The sequence below is a fragment of the Balaenoptera physalus genome, assembly GCF_965194825.1.
Source record: "Balaenoptera physalus genome assembly, chromosome: X".
Taxonomy (NCBI): Eukaryota; Metazoa; Chordata; class Mammalia; order Artiodactyla; family Balaenopteridae; genus Balaenoptera; species Balaenoptera physalus.
The window spans coordinates 38131830-38145826 of record NC_138903.1 but is presented as its reverse complement, the minus strand read 5'-3'; positions in this window follow the sequence as shown (position 1 = coordinate 38145826).

Below are 13997 nucleotides of genomic sequence, written 5' to 3'. Positions count from 1 at the left end.
AATGTTTTTGGGAGAGCCAAGGTGGAGAAAAGTTAATAGGGACTGGGGGAGGGGCTTCTATGTTCAGAAACTGAATCAAAGAGGCAATTGGTGGAATTGTTCTTTCTTCCTCCACATCAAGCCCTATGTCCCTGGACAAGTAGAGAACAGTCCTTAAGAGTCAATCAATCAAAGAGTATTCTGCCTATGTTTTCCTCTAGGAGTTTTATAGTATCCAGTCTTACATTCAGGTCTTTAATCCATTTTGAGTTTATTTTTGCTTATGGTATGAGAAAATGTTCTAATTCCATTCTTTTACATGTAGCTGTCCAGTTTTCCGAGCACCACTTATTAAAGAGACTGTGTTTTCTCCATTGTATATTCTTGCCTCCTTTGTCATAGATTAATTGACCATAAGTGCGTGGGTTTATTTCTGGGTTTTCTATCCTGTTCCATCGATCTATGTGTGTTTTTATGTCAGTACCATACTGTTTTGATTACTGTAGCTTTTTTCAATCAATCAATCAATCAACCAATGAGGGTTTAATAATAGAAACAGCCTGGTATTCTAGAAAGATCAATGAAGGGGAAACTAGGAAGCCTGGGTTCTCCCCTAGCCCTGTGCAAATTGGAGAGACATCATGAATTTTGGACTCAGAAAATGAGCCTAGAGCTCCAAGGTGCTGGCGTCGTCACTTACTTGCTCTGTGACGTTGGTCAAGGTACTGAGCCTCACTGAGCCTTAGTCCCCTACCAGGAAAATGGAAAATAGTAATACCTCCATCACACAATTGTTACATAAAGCAGCTTACACATTTGGGGACACGTTAGGTGCTCAATAGTTGTCTTCTTCCCTTTTATGGAGACCAGCATAATCAAGAGGATAGAGTTCAACTTCAGAGGCAGAGAGTTAGGTTCAAATTCCAGTGACACCACTCACCTTGGGGCTACCAATCAACTTCCATGTTGCACCATGCCCTAAGATGATTTGATAACTTATGTTTTCCCTTCAAGCCCACCCACCCTGGTATCTCAAAACTTACAAAAATAAATTCAGTTGCCTTATATGTGCATTAAAAGAGCAACGGGTTAAACATTCTGATGAAGTAAGGGGAACTATGTTTATCAGTCCGCTGCTACTGGTTCTCCCTTGGCAACTGGCTTCCTTAAGGAAGCAGGAGCTTGCAGCCAAGTAGGTGTCCAGCCATAAACCCCTCCTCTCCCTCATTCATCCTGGATGAGCCTGGAGCTCCAGGGGCCAGAGCCTGCCAACATAGCAGCTGCCTGGAACAGGAGAAATTTGATGAGAAATTTTAAAAAGATTTGGGGCAAATTTTACTTGGTAATGTGCTCTGACACACTCTCCTAGTAGTCTCAAGAAAATTTCAGTGAAAACAAAGTTGATTTTCACAGATTTTTTGGACGCAGCTTAGTATTTGAGGGGGTGGGTGTGATATCATACCACGGTGGGTTCACTTCATGAACATGCAATATATGTAGTCCCACAGGGGCCTATGTTCAGAAGGACCCCGGGGCTTGGTTTAATGTCTGCTGTTGCCACCTTGAAATTTTAAATAATTTTATCATTAAACTTATGTTTCATAAACAAAGCCCAATGGGAGCATGTGCGTGAGCTGAAGCAATACATGCAATATGCCTGTCCACTTTTTCTTGCCACCCCACTCATGTACAGCTTTTGTGATGCCCCCATGAGCACAGAATTCCAATGGACCCATGATGCGTGGGAGTTCAGTGAGACTCAAAGCAAGTATAAGGTAAGTGTGTGATGTCTACAACTGAGTAAGTGGTCCAGAGAGGCCATGTTTTCCATATAAACCAGAACTTGCTTTGAACAGAGAAAGAAAGCAATCACATTCTGAGAAATAGAAATACTGAGGAACCCTATCATGTCCTTTCTTACTCTCTGTATTAGTCAACCACTTACAGAGAAAATGATAACATAAAAAGGGGGGGGGAGATAGGGCAAACCCTTTTCCTTTCCTTTCAGGCCTTCCTTACTCATCACTGAGGCAAAGGTAGAGAGTGTGGGTAGAATGCATGTGAATCAAGCAGTGAAATAAAAATGGTTGGGTTCCTTTCGCACAGCATTTCGGTCATTCTAGTAAGAATGAAATACATATATACATACAAACTACAAAATACAAATTGTGTCATTTGATGATTTCACATATGAGTTAAATGCTCTTATATTTGCATTTAAAATTATCATTCTGCAATATAAATATGAATGGTAAAATTCACGCTAATAATTTAAATTTTTAATTTTTCTTTACTTAGAACCACATTAAATAGCAGATAAAAACCATCATGAAAGTCAAAAGAGAAACCATGGGAGAAAGTAAAAAAGCTTTGTATTTTAGCTTTAACTGTACTTTCCCCTGCTTTCTGAACAAGGGACCTTGCATTTTCACTTTGCACTGGGCCCACAAATTATATAGCTGACCCCGAATGGGTCTTATGATGAGAACTAGAAAACCCAGATTTATCAGGTTTATACTTATTTAAAATAACCTGTGTATTCCTTACCCTTTCACTGCCAAAGAAAAATTGGTATTCATACATCCTGGTTGGTTCTGCCATTACCCCTCCTGTCATCACACCATTCATCTACTAGTGCAAAAATGGGGTCAGAATAAAGGGAAGTACTGAACCAAGGCCTTCCTAAACCAGGTTCTGGGTATTTACCAACTCTATCCTTATGTTAGTAGGTTTACTTTAAATAGGAGTTACTTTAAATAGGAAGGAAAGAGTTGAGTCCTACTCTACCCTGTAGCAGGAGAAGGAGAAGAAAGGCTGGACACTCTGAGCACTTCCTTACTCCCTGACAGGCACGGGACCTGGTGCATTTCATGTATGTCATTTAATCTAGAAGGAGGCGGAGTTTCCCACAGCCCTTTCCTGGGATCCTATGGTGCCTGAACAAAGATTGCAAGGAGGGAGTTGCCTTGAGCTTCTTTTCCTTTTTTTCTCTTGTAATAAAATACACACAACATAAAATTTATCATTTTAGCCATTTTAAGTGAAAAGTTCTGTGGCATTAAGTACATTCACATTGTTGTACAACCATCACCATCATCCATCTCTCAGTTTCTTAACTGCAGCTAAAACCTGACAGTGATCATTCCTCTGAAATGTCCAGCTTCGACTGCACTTTAAAGTTAAAGAGGGTAGGGACTTCCCTGGTGGCGCAGTGGTTAAGAATCTGCCTGCCAATGCAGGGGACACGGGTTCGAGCCCTGGTCCAGGAAGATCCCACATGCCACAGAGCAACTAAGCCCATGCACCACAATTACTGAGCCCGCATGCCACAACTACTGAAGCCCATGCACCTAGAGCCCGTGCTCTGCAACAAGAGAAGCCACGGCAGTGAGAAGCCCACGCACCACAACAGAGTAGACCCCGCTCGCCCCAACTAGAGAAAGCCCACGTGCAGCAACAAAGACGCTACGCAGCCAAAAATAGAAATTAAATAATTAATTAATTTTTTAAAGGCAATAAGAAAACAAGAAATCAATATTACTTACAAATATGGATACAAAAATTGCAAATAAAATTTTAAAAATAAATAAAGAAAATAAAGAGGGTAAAATAAAAATGTAAAAACTTGAAAAAATTTTGTACAAGTGGCCGAATCCATGGAAGAAAGAGAGCCAAGAAAAAGAAAATGTCACCAGCATGAATCTGAGAAAGTGAGAGATAAAAGGAATTTCCAAGAGTACAGTATCCAACAATCCGCTTTTACATATTTTCAAGTCCTCAAAAAACTCCCAGAAAAATCTGTTATCAAGTAAAGCTGTTTATCAGACTCACTTCAGTAAGGTAGAACACCATCTTGACAGTTTTAATAGTACCTTAGAAATTGTAGACGATCTTTATAGAGCTTTAGGGCCTTAGCTGGGTGACTTTAAGCTGGGTTTTGCAAAGTAGGAAGCTGGCTGAGACTGGGGCAAGTTTATGGCATAACAGCTTTGGCTTTGTGGACACAGCAAAAGAAGGGTTTTGAACGAGTCTTTATGAGTAAGCTGGTAATCTGCTTAAGTAAGTTAGTTTAGTTAACAGTTGTGGCTTCTAGGAACTATTATTTCCTGGAGCAAGTAGCTTAAGTTGTTTTTGCTTGTTCTTGGTGTTTTATAACATGGGGGCAAGATAATATGCCCAGTCCCTGTACTGTTAAACACAGGAACAGGAACTTATGTTGGTTTCAGTTCTCAGCATGAAGAAGCCAAGGCAGGGAGCGTTAAATAAGTAGCCCCAAATTCTATGAGTAGTTTGTAACAGAACTGAGGCTGAACTCAGAGCCTCTGACTACAAGTACACACACACACACATGCACACACAAGCACACACTACTGGAATTACCTTACTTTCTCTTAAAATGAAAAACTTATGATATCACATCACAAAAAATCTGGAAACAATTAAAGATATCCAAAATTCTATTCCATAATGTCAATCACCTCTGTTATCTCCTTCCAGTTTCTCTTCATTTGCAACGTTTTTGTTTTTGTTTGTCTGTTTTAATTCTGTTATTCACTTGCTTTCTCTCTACAGATCTTGTTTCTCTAATGCCTTCTTGAGCAAGATGTGTGCTTTCTGGTTCCCCTCTGTGCTCCTCACAACTCCCCATCGAAGAAAAGAGTCTTTGCTTTTGTTGAAAAAGCTCCAGTCATCTCCAAGCAGGATGGGGCCACAGGGATTCTAGAACCATCTAGTCTAAAAGAGCAGCTTTAACAGGCGTAGGCCCCAGAGAATGGCTTTTCCCACTAGCCCAGTTTGTGGGGCCCAAAAATCATGTCACTTGGCTCTCCATCACACTCACCCCTCACACTACTCTTTTTCTTCTCTCTCTGCTTTCACGCTCCCTTTCCCTACTCCCTGCTCTTTTCAAGAGGTCTGCTAAGCCTTCCACATATCTCACTTCTCTGGAGGCTCTCATTCCAGTAATCAGCAAGACCTTTGCTAGAATTACAATCACATTCTACAATGGGAGCATGACCATGATAATTTATTCTCAATAACCTCATTCTCAGTAAAGGGACTCTTGAAAAGTTGTAAGACACATCACTATTAACTTAATCGTATTTAATATGCACTTGAGGACTTGCCAGTTAGAGAAATCTCACTGTGAGACCTTTTATATATCAAATAATCGCCTAAATTTCTTCATCCTCTAAATTGAGATTTGCCCATATCAGGTGATCTGGCACTGCATTTGAGTGAACATTACAGAAGACATCCTTCTGAAATCTAAAATGCATCCCTAAAATAAAAATTCATCCTGATGTCCAAAATAATACAACAATACAAGGCATCAATACTCTGTCCCATATAATAACAATCCTATGAAAGGAGCCCTAACACTTCAGTAGCCAGGGCAAGATCTGAAATGCAGAGCAGATGTTGACAGATGTACAAATCATTTAGGAACTTATCTCCAAAGAAAGGCACCACTCCATGAGAATGATATATTTCACCCAGATCGATTTCAAAGAATGCAAACTGGCATTGACTGACATTCTAATTGGCTCCATTTCCTTATTGACCAAATAGCCTATGTTTCTCATTATTCTAGTCATTTCTCATTATTCTACTCAGAGCACTGCACAGCATGAGGCCTCATTGCAAAGATAAGGTGTCTTCACTGGTCAGTACTTCTCTGCACCACCCAATACTTAATTGTGTGTGCACCCTTGCCCAATCAACCTTGGCTTGCCTTTGAGAAGCAGATTGCTGAATAAGAGTGTGGGCTCCATCTGTGTGGAGGCTGGGGGGTTCATTGTTAAAGGTACTAGAATGACAATTGCCCAAGAAAAAGTGCTGAAATCAACTATTTACCTCTTCCTTGATTTCACTATTTCCTCTTGGATCCTTTGTTTGTCAGTGAGGTTATCAGAACTTAGACCTGAATCACAATTGAACAATTTGAACGTTCCTGTCAAAATTACTCCACCTGCACTGAGCCTGTCCCTGAGAGAACCCTGAGAACCCCTGGGAAAATGAATGGGATCCAGCCAAAGAGGTGGATACTGAATGAGTCAGCAGTTTTACTTAACCAGCTCAAGAAAACAAAACTTCTTGTGGACAGAAACCACTTACTAATCCTTGAAGCCAAAGCATTTCAGGCAGTAACCGTTACTCAATACTTGTCTGCCCATCTTACACGGCTCTTAAACAGCTCCAAAGTCACTTCCTCAGCAAAGCTATCTCATAGCCCCCCAGGACAGAGCAGGTAGCCCCGTTACATACCCTCATGTTCCCTACACATTTCCATCAAGGATTGTTTGTGATTACACATGTGTATTTACTTAATTAATATCTATATTTCCTCACTAGACTCTAAGCTCCGTTCATGCATAGATCAGGCTCAGAACTCAATATAAGTTTGTTGAATGAAAGTAAAAAGCTCAACAAACGTACCTTGACTCAGAGCTAAACCGTTCTTTTGCAGATTACCTTCTGAATAAGATCCATACTTTCCCCATAACATTTAATAGCTAATGATTGCCTCATCATTTAGTTAGTTTGATTTCTTCTTTGTAACTTGTTTAAAGCACCTAATGTTCTCCAGGTAGATGCCTACCGAAAATGAGCTGTTTCTAGCCTGTAAATATAACTGCAATTTCAAGCCAGACCCAGAGATGCAGAAGAGAAGCCAATAGAAATGGACATCCAGTTGGCCTACCAACTCCTTTTTTAACTTCATTCACAATAGGCAAGAAGCCTTTCAGAAATGATAAATGGGTCCTGAAATACAAACTTTAAAAACTGAAATAAAAAATACACAGTGGCCTTAGTCACAACAGCCAAAACCTGGAAACAACCCAAATATCCATCAATGGATGAATGGATAAACAAAATGTGGTATGTCCATACAGTGGAATATCATTTAACTACAAAACAATAAAGTACTGATACATGCTACAACATGGATGAACATTGAAAACATTATGCTGAGTGAAAGAAGCCAAACACAAAAGGTCATGTATTGTATGATTCCATTTATATGAAATGTCCAGAATAGGCAAATCCATAGACAAAGAAAGCAGATTAGTAGTTGCCAGGGACTGAGGGTAGGCAGGAATGGGGAATGACTATTTAATGGATACAGGGTTTCCATCTGGGGTAATGAAAAATTTCTGAAACTAGATAGAGGTGATAGTTGCACAGCACTGTGAATGCACTTATGCCACTGAACTGTACACTTTAGAATGGTTACAGTTATGGTGATAGGTTTTTATCACTGTGTATGTGTATTTTACTATAATTTTTAAAAAGCTAAAAATAAAACTGGAATCAAAATTCACAGGCTTAAAAAACAAAGAAAGAAACAAAAAGAAATCAGTAGCCTTTATAAGAGGAAACTATTAGTGTAGTATTATTAATTCACATTTTCACACACTGGGTTTGGTTACTACCCCCCCTCCCCCTCCCCCTCCCCTCTCCTTCCCCTTCCTCCTCTACCCCTTCTATACAACTGACACTAAGTTTCCCAAACAATTCAAGGAAAAAAATTAATGAGATTAAATTGAGACTTAGAAAAGCAAGTAATGTGTTTAAATTAATTCTTCTAGATTTAGGAAGATAAAAATTAAAATGGCATATCTACGAAGGAATACATTTCCCTAAATATTTTTGTTGATATTTCTAAGCACACCAGCCAAGAGACAAAGAACTAGCTTTGTGAGGTGAGGCAAGTTATTACCTACTCTGGCCCTCAGCTCTTTCATATCTAAAATGAAAGGGTTAGATGAAAGAATTCTGCATTTTTAAGATACCCTCCTAAGAATCAGGAAAAGAAATTTATGGTGTGGTTTTTCATGGCAACAGTTCAGGGATTTTATCACGCTACCCAATTAGTTGGCTCCACCAATTTCTAATAAAGGAAGCTTAGACCTAGAATAGCAAAATCAATGAGGGATATGCTTCTACGGGCCAGGCAGGTAATTAAATAAGTGAGGGATGCTGGGTGGTAACAATGATGAATTGAAGAGCTACTGCCCATCAAAATGGGGCAGCCCCTATTCAACTCCAGTTGATTACTGCTTCAAGATGTGGGCCCAGTAACACCAGAACTTCCTGAAAAAGGAAAAGCCAGAAATTCAGATTTTTACATGAAATCTCCATATTTTGAAATGTTTGCATATAGTTCAAGTTTTCTCAAAAAAAAGTTGTGCAGACCAAACTAAACATTTCTACCAGGCTGTATATAGCCCAGGATCCCCAGTTTTCAACCTCTGGTTGGAATATTTATTCACATACTCAGCTGGCATTGCTGACAGGAAAGCCACCGTGTGTACCTAGACTTCTACAATACCCCTCCATGAGAGGCAGTATAATATAGCTTGGCTCAACCCATTTGCTCAGGTATTTATTCAACACAAATTTTTGAACACCTGTTGTACTCCAGACCTGTTGTGCTCTAAACCAAGCACTCTGGCAAGACAACAGGGAGCAAAAATTGACACTGTTCTTGCCCTCATATGCCTTACAGTCCAGTGGGGTAGATGAACCTTAATCAAAGAATCATAGTAATAGATGGGTCATTATAAACTGTGCAAAGTACTGCCAAGGAAAGGTGCCCAGTGCTAGAGGGACATATAACAAGGGAGCTCTACTATGATCTAAGTTAGGGTGCCAAGGAAGGCTTCCATTAAGCAAGTGACATTTAATTTGAGATCCAAACCATGAGTTGAAGTCAACTGGGTAGAGGAAGGAGGAAGCAGGGATTGTTCTGGGTAATCTGCAGCTGCAGAAGTCTTGTTGGTGAAGTGGGTGTGGGGAGTAGGAGGCACAGAGGAAAGGTCTGAGTGGCTGGAGCATAAAGAGAAGGGAGAAAAGGGAGGAGTGGTAAAGCTGAAGAGGAGGGTAATGGCCAGCCCTTGTAGGGTCTTCAAGGCCAGTTGAACCTTTTGGTCTTTGTTCTGTGAGCAATGGAAAACCACTGAAGTCTTTTAAGAAGAGACTAACATGATACTATTTAAAGAAGAGACTAACAAGAGGCTATTTAAGCCTAGAAACTTTCACACACTGGCTCCTAAGTGGAAGATGTACTGAAGTGGGGGGCCGAGTGGATTCAGATTCAGGTTGAGCTCATGACAGTGGCCAATAGAGTAGCTTAGACTAAGGTGAAGAAATGAATGGATTTGAGAAATATTTTAGGAAGTAAAACCAACAAGAAATTAATGGATTCGATAGGAGGAATTAAGAGAGGATGAGCAAAGGAAACCATAAACAAGACCAAAAGACAACCCTCAGAATGGGAGAAAATATTTGCAAATGAAGCAACTGACAAAGGATTAATCTCCAAAATTTACAAGCAGCTCATGCAGCTCAATAACAAAAAAACAAACAACCCAATCCAAAAATGGGCAGAAGACCTAAATAGACATTTCTCCAAAGAAGATATACAGATTGCCAACAAACACATGAAAGAATGCTCAACATCATTAATCATTAGACAAATGCGAATCAAAACTACAATGAGATATCATCTCACACCGGTCAGAATGGCCATCATCAAAAAATCTACAAACAATAAATGCTGGAGAGGGTGTGGAGAAAAGGGAACACTCTTGCACTGTTGGTGGGAATGTAAATTGATACAGCCACTATGGAGAACAGTATGGAGGTTCCTTAAAAAACTAAAAATAGAACTACCATACGACCCAGCAATCCCACTACTGGGCATATACCCTGAGAAAACCATAATTCAAAAAGAGTCATGTACCAAAATGTTCATTGCAGTTCTATTTACAATAGCCAGGACATGGAAGCAACCTAAGTGTCCATCATCGGATGAATGGATAAAGAAGATGTGGCGCATATATACAATGGAATATTACTCAGCCATAAAAAGAAACGAAATTGAGTTATTTGTAGTGAGGTAGATGGACCTAGAGACTGTCATACAGAGTGAAGTAAGTCAGAAAGAGAAAAACAAATACAGTATGCTAACATATATATGGAATCTAAGGGAAAAAAAAAAAGGTCATGAAGAACCTAGGGGTAAGATGGGAATAAAGTCACAGACCTACTAGAGAATGGACTTGAGGATATGGGGAGGGGGAAGGGTAAGCTGTGACAAAGTGAGAGAGTGGCATGGACATATATACACTACCAAACGTAAAATAGATAGCTAGTGGGAAGCAGCCACATAGCACAGGGAGATCAGCTTGGTGCTTTGTGATCACCTAGAAGGGTGGGATAGGGAGGGTGGGAGGGAGGGAGATGCAAGAGGGAAGAGATATGGGAACATATGTATATGTATAACTGATTCACTTTGTTATAAAGCAGAAACTAACACACCATTGTAAAGCAATTATACTCCAATAAAGATGTTAAAAAAAAAAAAGAGAGAGAGGATGGTCAAGACTTTCTCCACCTCCTGGAATGCATAAATGGATGGCTGGTGGTGCCAGTTATGATAAAGAGGAACACTTCCAGAGGGAAGATACCATGAATTCAGTTTTGCAATGCTGAGTTTGGCCTGCTTTTGAGACATTCAAGTGGACAGATCAAGTAGCCAGCTAGGTTTATAGGTCTTCTGCTCAGCAGAGAAGTATCTAGGCTATAGGTAGAAATTTAGGCATCATTAGCATATAGATCAAAAGAGAAGTTATGAGTTCCTAATGGGGTCAATCAGGGAACAAGCACAGGGTAGAAACAAAGGAAGGCCTAAAACCTCCAACATGTGCTGGCTTAGTAAAGGGGGATGAGCTAGAAAATAAGACTGAACAGGAGTAGCCAGAGAAATAAGAGGAAAACTAAGAGAAGTGGGGCCACAGAATCCAAGAGAGGAGAGCATTTTAAGTAGGGGGCGTGGCCGATGGTGTTGAATACAGCTGAGACTTCAGGTGAGATGAAACAGGAGCCTAGCCACTAACTGCAGCCTCATGGAAGGCACTGGTGACTTAATGAGCACTGTTTTGTTGCAGCGACGGTAGTGAGAGCCAGATGAGAGGGAGCTGAGTGTGTAGGAAGTGAAGAAATGATGGCAGAGAATGTACTTTTTCTAGAAGTTTGACCATGAAAGGCAAGAGCAAGCTGGAACAGCAGCAGGAAAGTGTGGGGTGAATAAATGGGGATTTTGGCTTTGGTTGGGTCTTGTTTCTGAAGTAATTCCATGTTGAGCACAGCAGAATAGTCCACTCTGAGTCTTTCCGACCTCTTGCCCACAGCTCAGCTACCTCCTCCTAACAGGAATTCAATCCTGATCACCACCCACCCCTACCCCACGCAAAGTTTGACTCACTTTCAAAATACGGCATTGTAAAAGAAAAGAGAAAACTGTTGCTTCTGTTCTGCCTTCCCTTTCCCTCCTTTTTCTCTCTGAACCCTCTTTCTTTTCTAATTATTTCTCTTATTACCTATACCCTCCTTCCTATCCCAGCCCACCTAATAAATGCCCTCATTAATTCTTCCCTAGACTGTCATAACAGCCTCCTGAAACATTATCATGCTTTCAGCCTTGCAGTTTATCAGTGCCAAAGGAATCTTTACAAAAGGTAGCTTTGATTATGTTGCTCTCACCAAAAACTTTCAATGGCTCCCTACTGCCCACCAAATAAACAAAATTTGCAACCTGGCTCCTGCTCCAGCTGTGTCCTCCCTTCCTACTTGATCTACAACAACTACTACTACTCTCCACATGCCTTAGGTTCTGGCCAAATCCTACTATTTGTAATTCCCTCACTGTGCCCTAAATTTTGCCTCTCCACACCTTTACTCAGGCTGTTCCTTATTATTATTGTACTTTTCCTTCATCTTTGCTACTGAAATTTTACTCATCCTTGCCTTAATCTAGGTGCTACCTCAAGCTAGAAACTTTCTCTGATACCCATTCCACCCTCCATTTCAAACCTAAATATGTTCTCTTTTCATAGAAGTCATAAGTGGTGGGGCGGGGGCGGGGGGGGGGGGTTGTCACAGACACAGGACAGTGGAGTTTTACATGGCATTGGCTGATATTATAGTTTTTAAATTTTTATTTGTCAAATCCTCTACTGAATGCACTGAACTCTTGGAAGACTGGAACATGCAAAATTAATTTTTGGATCCACCATGGCACCCAGCCAGGGCCTGGCACAGAGCAGGCCCTCAGCAAATGTTTACTCACTGATGGATTAATGGAAGGAAAGAAGGAAGGAGAGGGGGAGGGAAGACAGGAGAGAAGGAAGAAGGAATCCTAATACCTGGTGCTCCAGGCAAGGAGCAAACAGAAAAGTACATTAAAAATCCTCATGTGGCATTTCATTTAACCCATGGCAAACCCTGTCATTCCTGAAACCCAGGCTCCCCTAGTAAGTTTCTTCAGATATTTGCAGTGTCCACAATACAATAAGATCTTGCTCAGGCAGATTAATTAAAGGTGATCCCACTCCTCTGGCTACAGTTAATAGCAAGTGACTTAAACTCTGAAAGATTTTTCTAAGAAGAAAAATCTTCTTGGAAAATTTTTCAGAAGAGACGTACTGAGAATAAAGCCTGAGACCCTGCCAAGCTCTCTTAAGTCACTCAGTTTAAACCCTTCCCCCTCAGGTTCTTATATTCTCCTGGGGCCAGGATCTTGAGTCCTCCCATTGGCATTGGGACAACAGCTTTGTAACTGGTTTACCTGTGTCTCGTCTTCCTCTCCTAGCCAACCCACCCTTTATTTAATCTATAATTAATCTTTCTTTAAAAAAATTTTTTTGCACTGCATACCCACCAGAATGGCAAAAATTGAAAAGACTAACAATACCAAGTATTGACGTGGTTATGAAGAAATGCATCTCTTGTCCATTGCTGGTCTGAGTATAAACTGTGAACAACCACCTCAGAGAACTATTTGGCAGTAACTACTAAAGATAAACATGCTTGCCCTATGACCCAATGACCCCACTCCTGGAGAAACGAGTGCATGTGTCTACTAAAAGATGTGCAAGAATGTTCACAGACGTTTTATTTATAAGAGCACACAACTGGAAACAATCTACATTTCCATTAATGGGAGAACTGATAAAAAAATTGTAGCATATTCATTCAATGGAATGCTACTTAGCAATAAAAAAGAACTACTTATCTCAAAATATTAAGTTGAGTGAAAGAAGCTAGTCATAAAAGAATTTATACTGTATGACTCAATTTATGTCAAGTTCAAGAACAGTTTCAACAACATCTCTTAATAGGAGTTAAGAGATGAGGTTGGGGCAGTTATTCACTGGGAAGGCCCTTCTTGGGTGATAGAAATGTTCCATATCTTTACCTGGGTGGTGGATACATGGGCAGCAATTACCCATGTAATGGTGATTACATTTGTAGAAATTCATCAAACTGTGCACTTAAGAACTGATCATCTTATTTTTTTTAATGATAAAAAAACTTTTATCATAAAAAACACGTGTATATTATTTAAAAATTTAGCTCATGGTGTGTCAAAGTATTACTTGCTTTATTCTTGCCTTTTCTTATTAAATCCAGTATGTGGTGAATGGGCTATTTCCTTTTTATTCTTAGGTTTTATAATAATATGTGAAGTTATTATTCCATTTGTTCTTTCTGCTCCATATACTACATAGGTCTGGAAACAATAATTTCTTTTTAACTTTTAACCAATTTCATTTCTTTTTATGGTAAGGAGAGGTAATTAGGTCCCCTTATTTAAATTGTTCTAATTTATACTTCAATTGTAATCCTTATACAAACAAACTCTTATTCATCTGCTTTAGCCAAGGACTTGAATGAGTGTTTCAAGCAGTAGAATTTGTTTTACAGCTTCAATGAAAAGTTTTTTAATATATGTTAGTAAAGGATGGATTGGTGCCACCTCCAGCATCTCAAAGCTACTATTTCTTCATTCTTCTGGGCCTTGTCTTAATGGTTCTGATGAACCTAGGGGCAGGACAGGAATAAAGATGCAGACGTAGAGAATAGACTTGAGGACATGGGGAGGGGGAAGGGTAAGCTGGGACGAAGTGAGAGAGTGGCATGGACATAATACACTACCAAATGTAAAATAG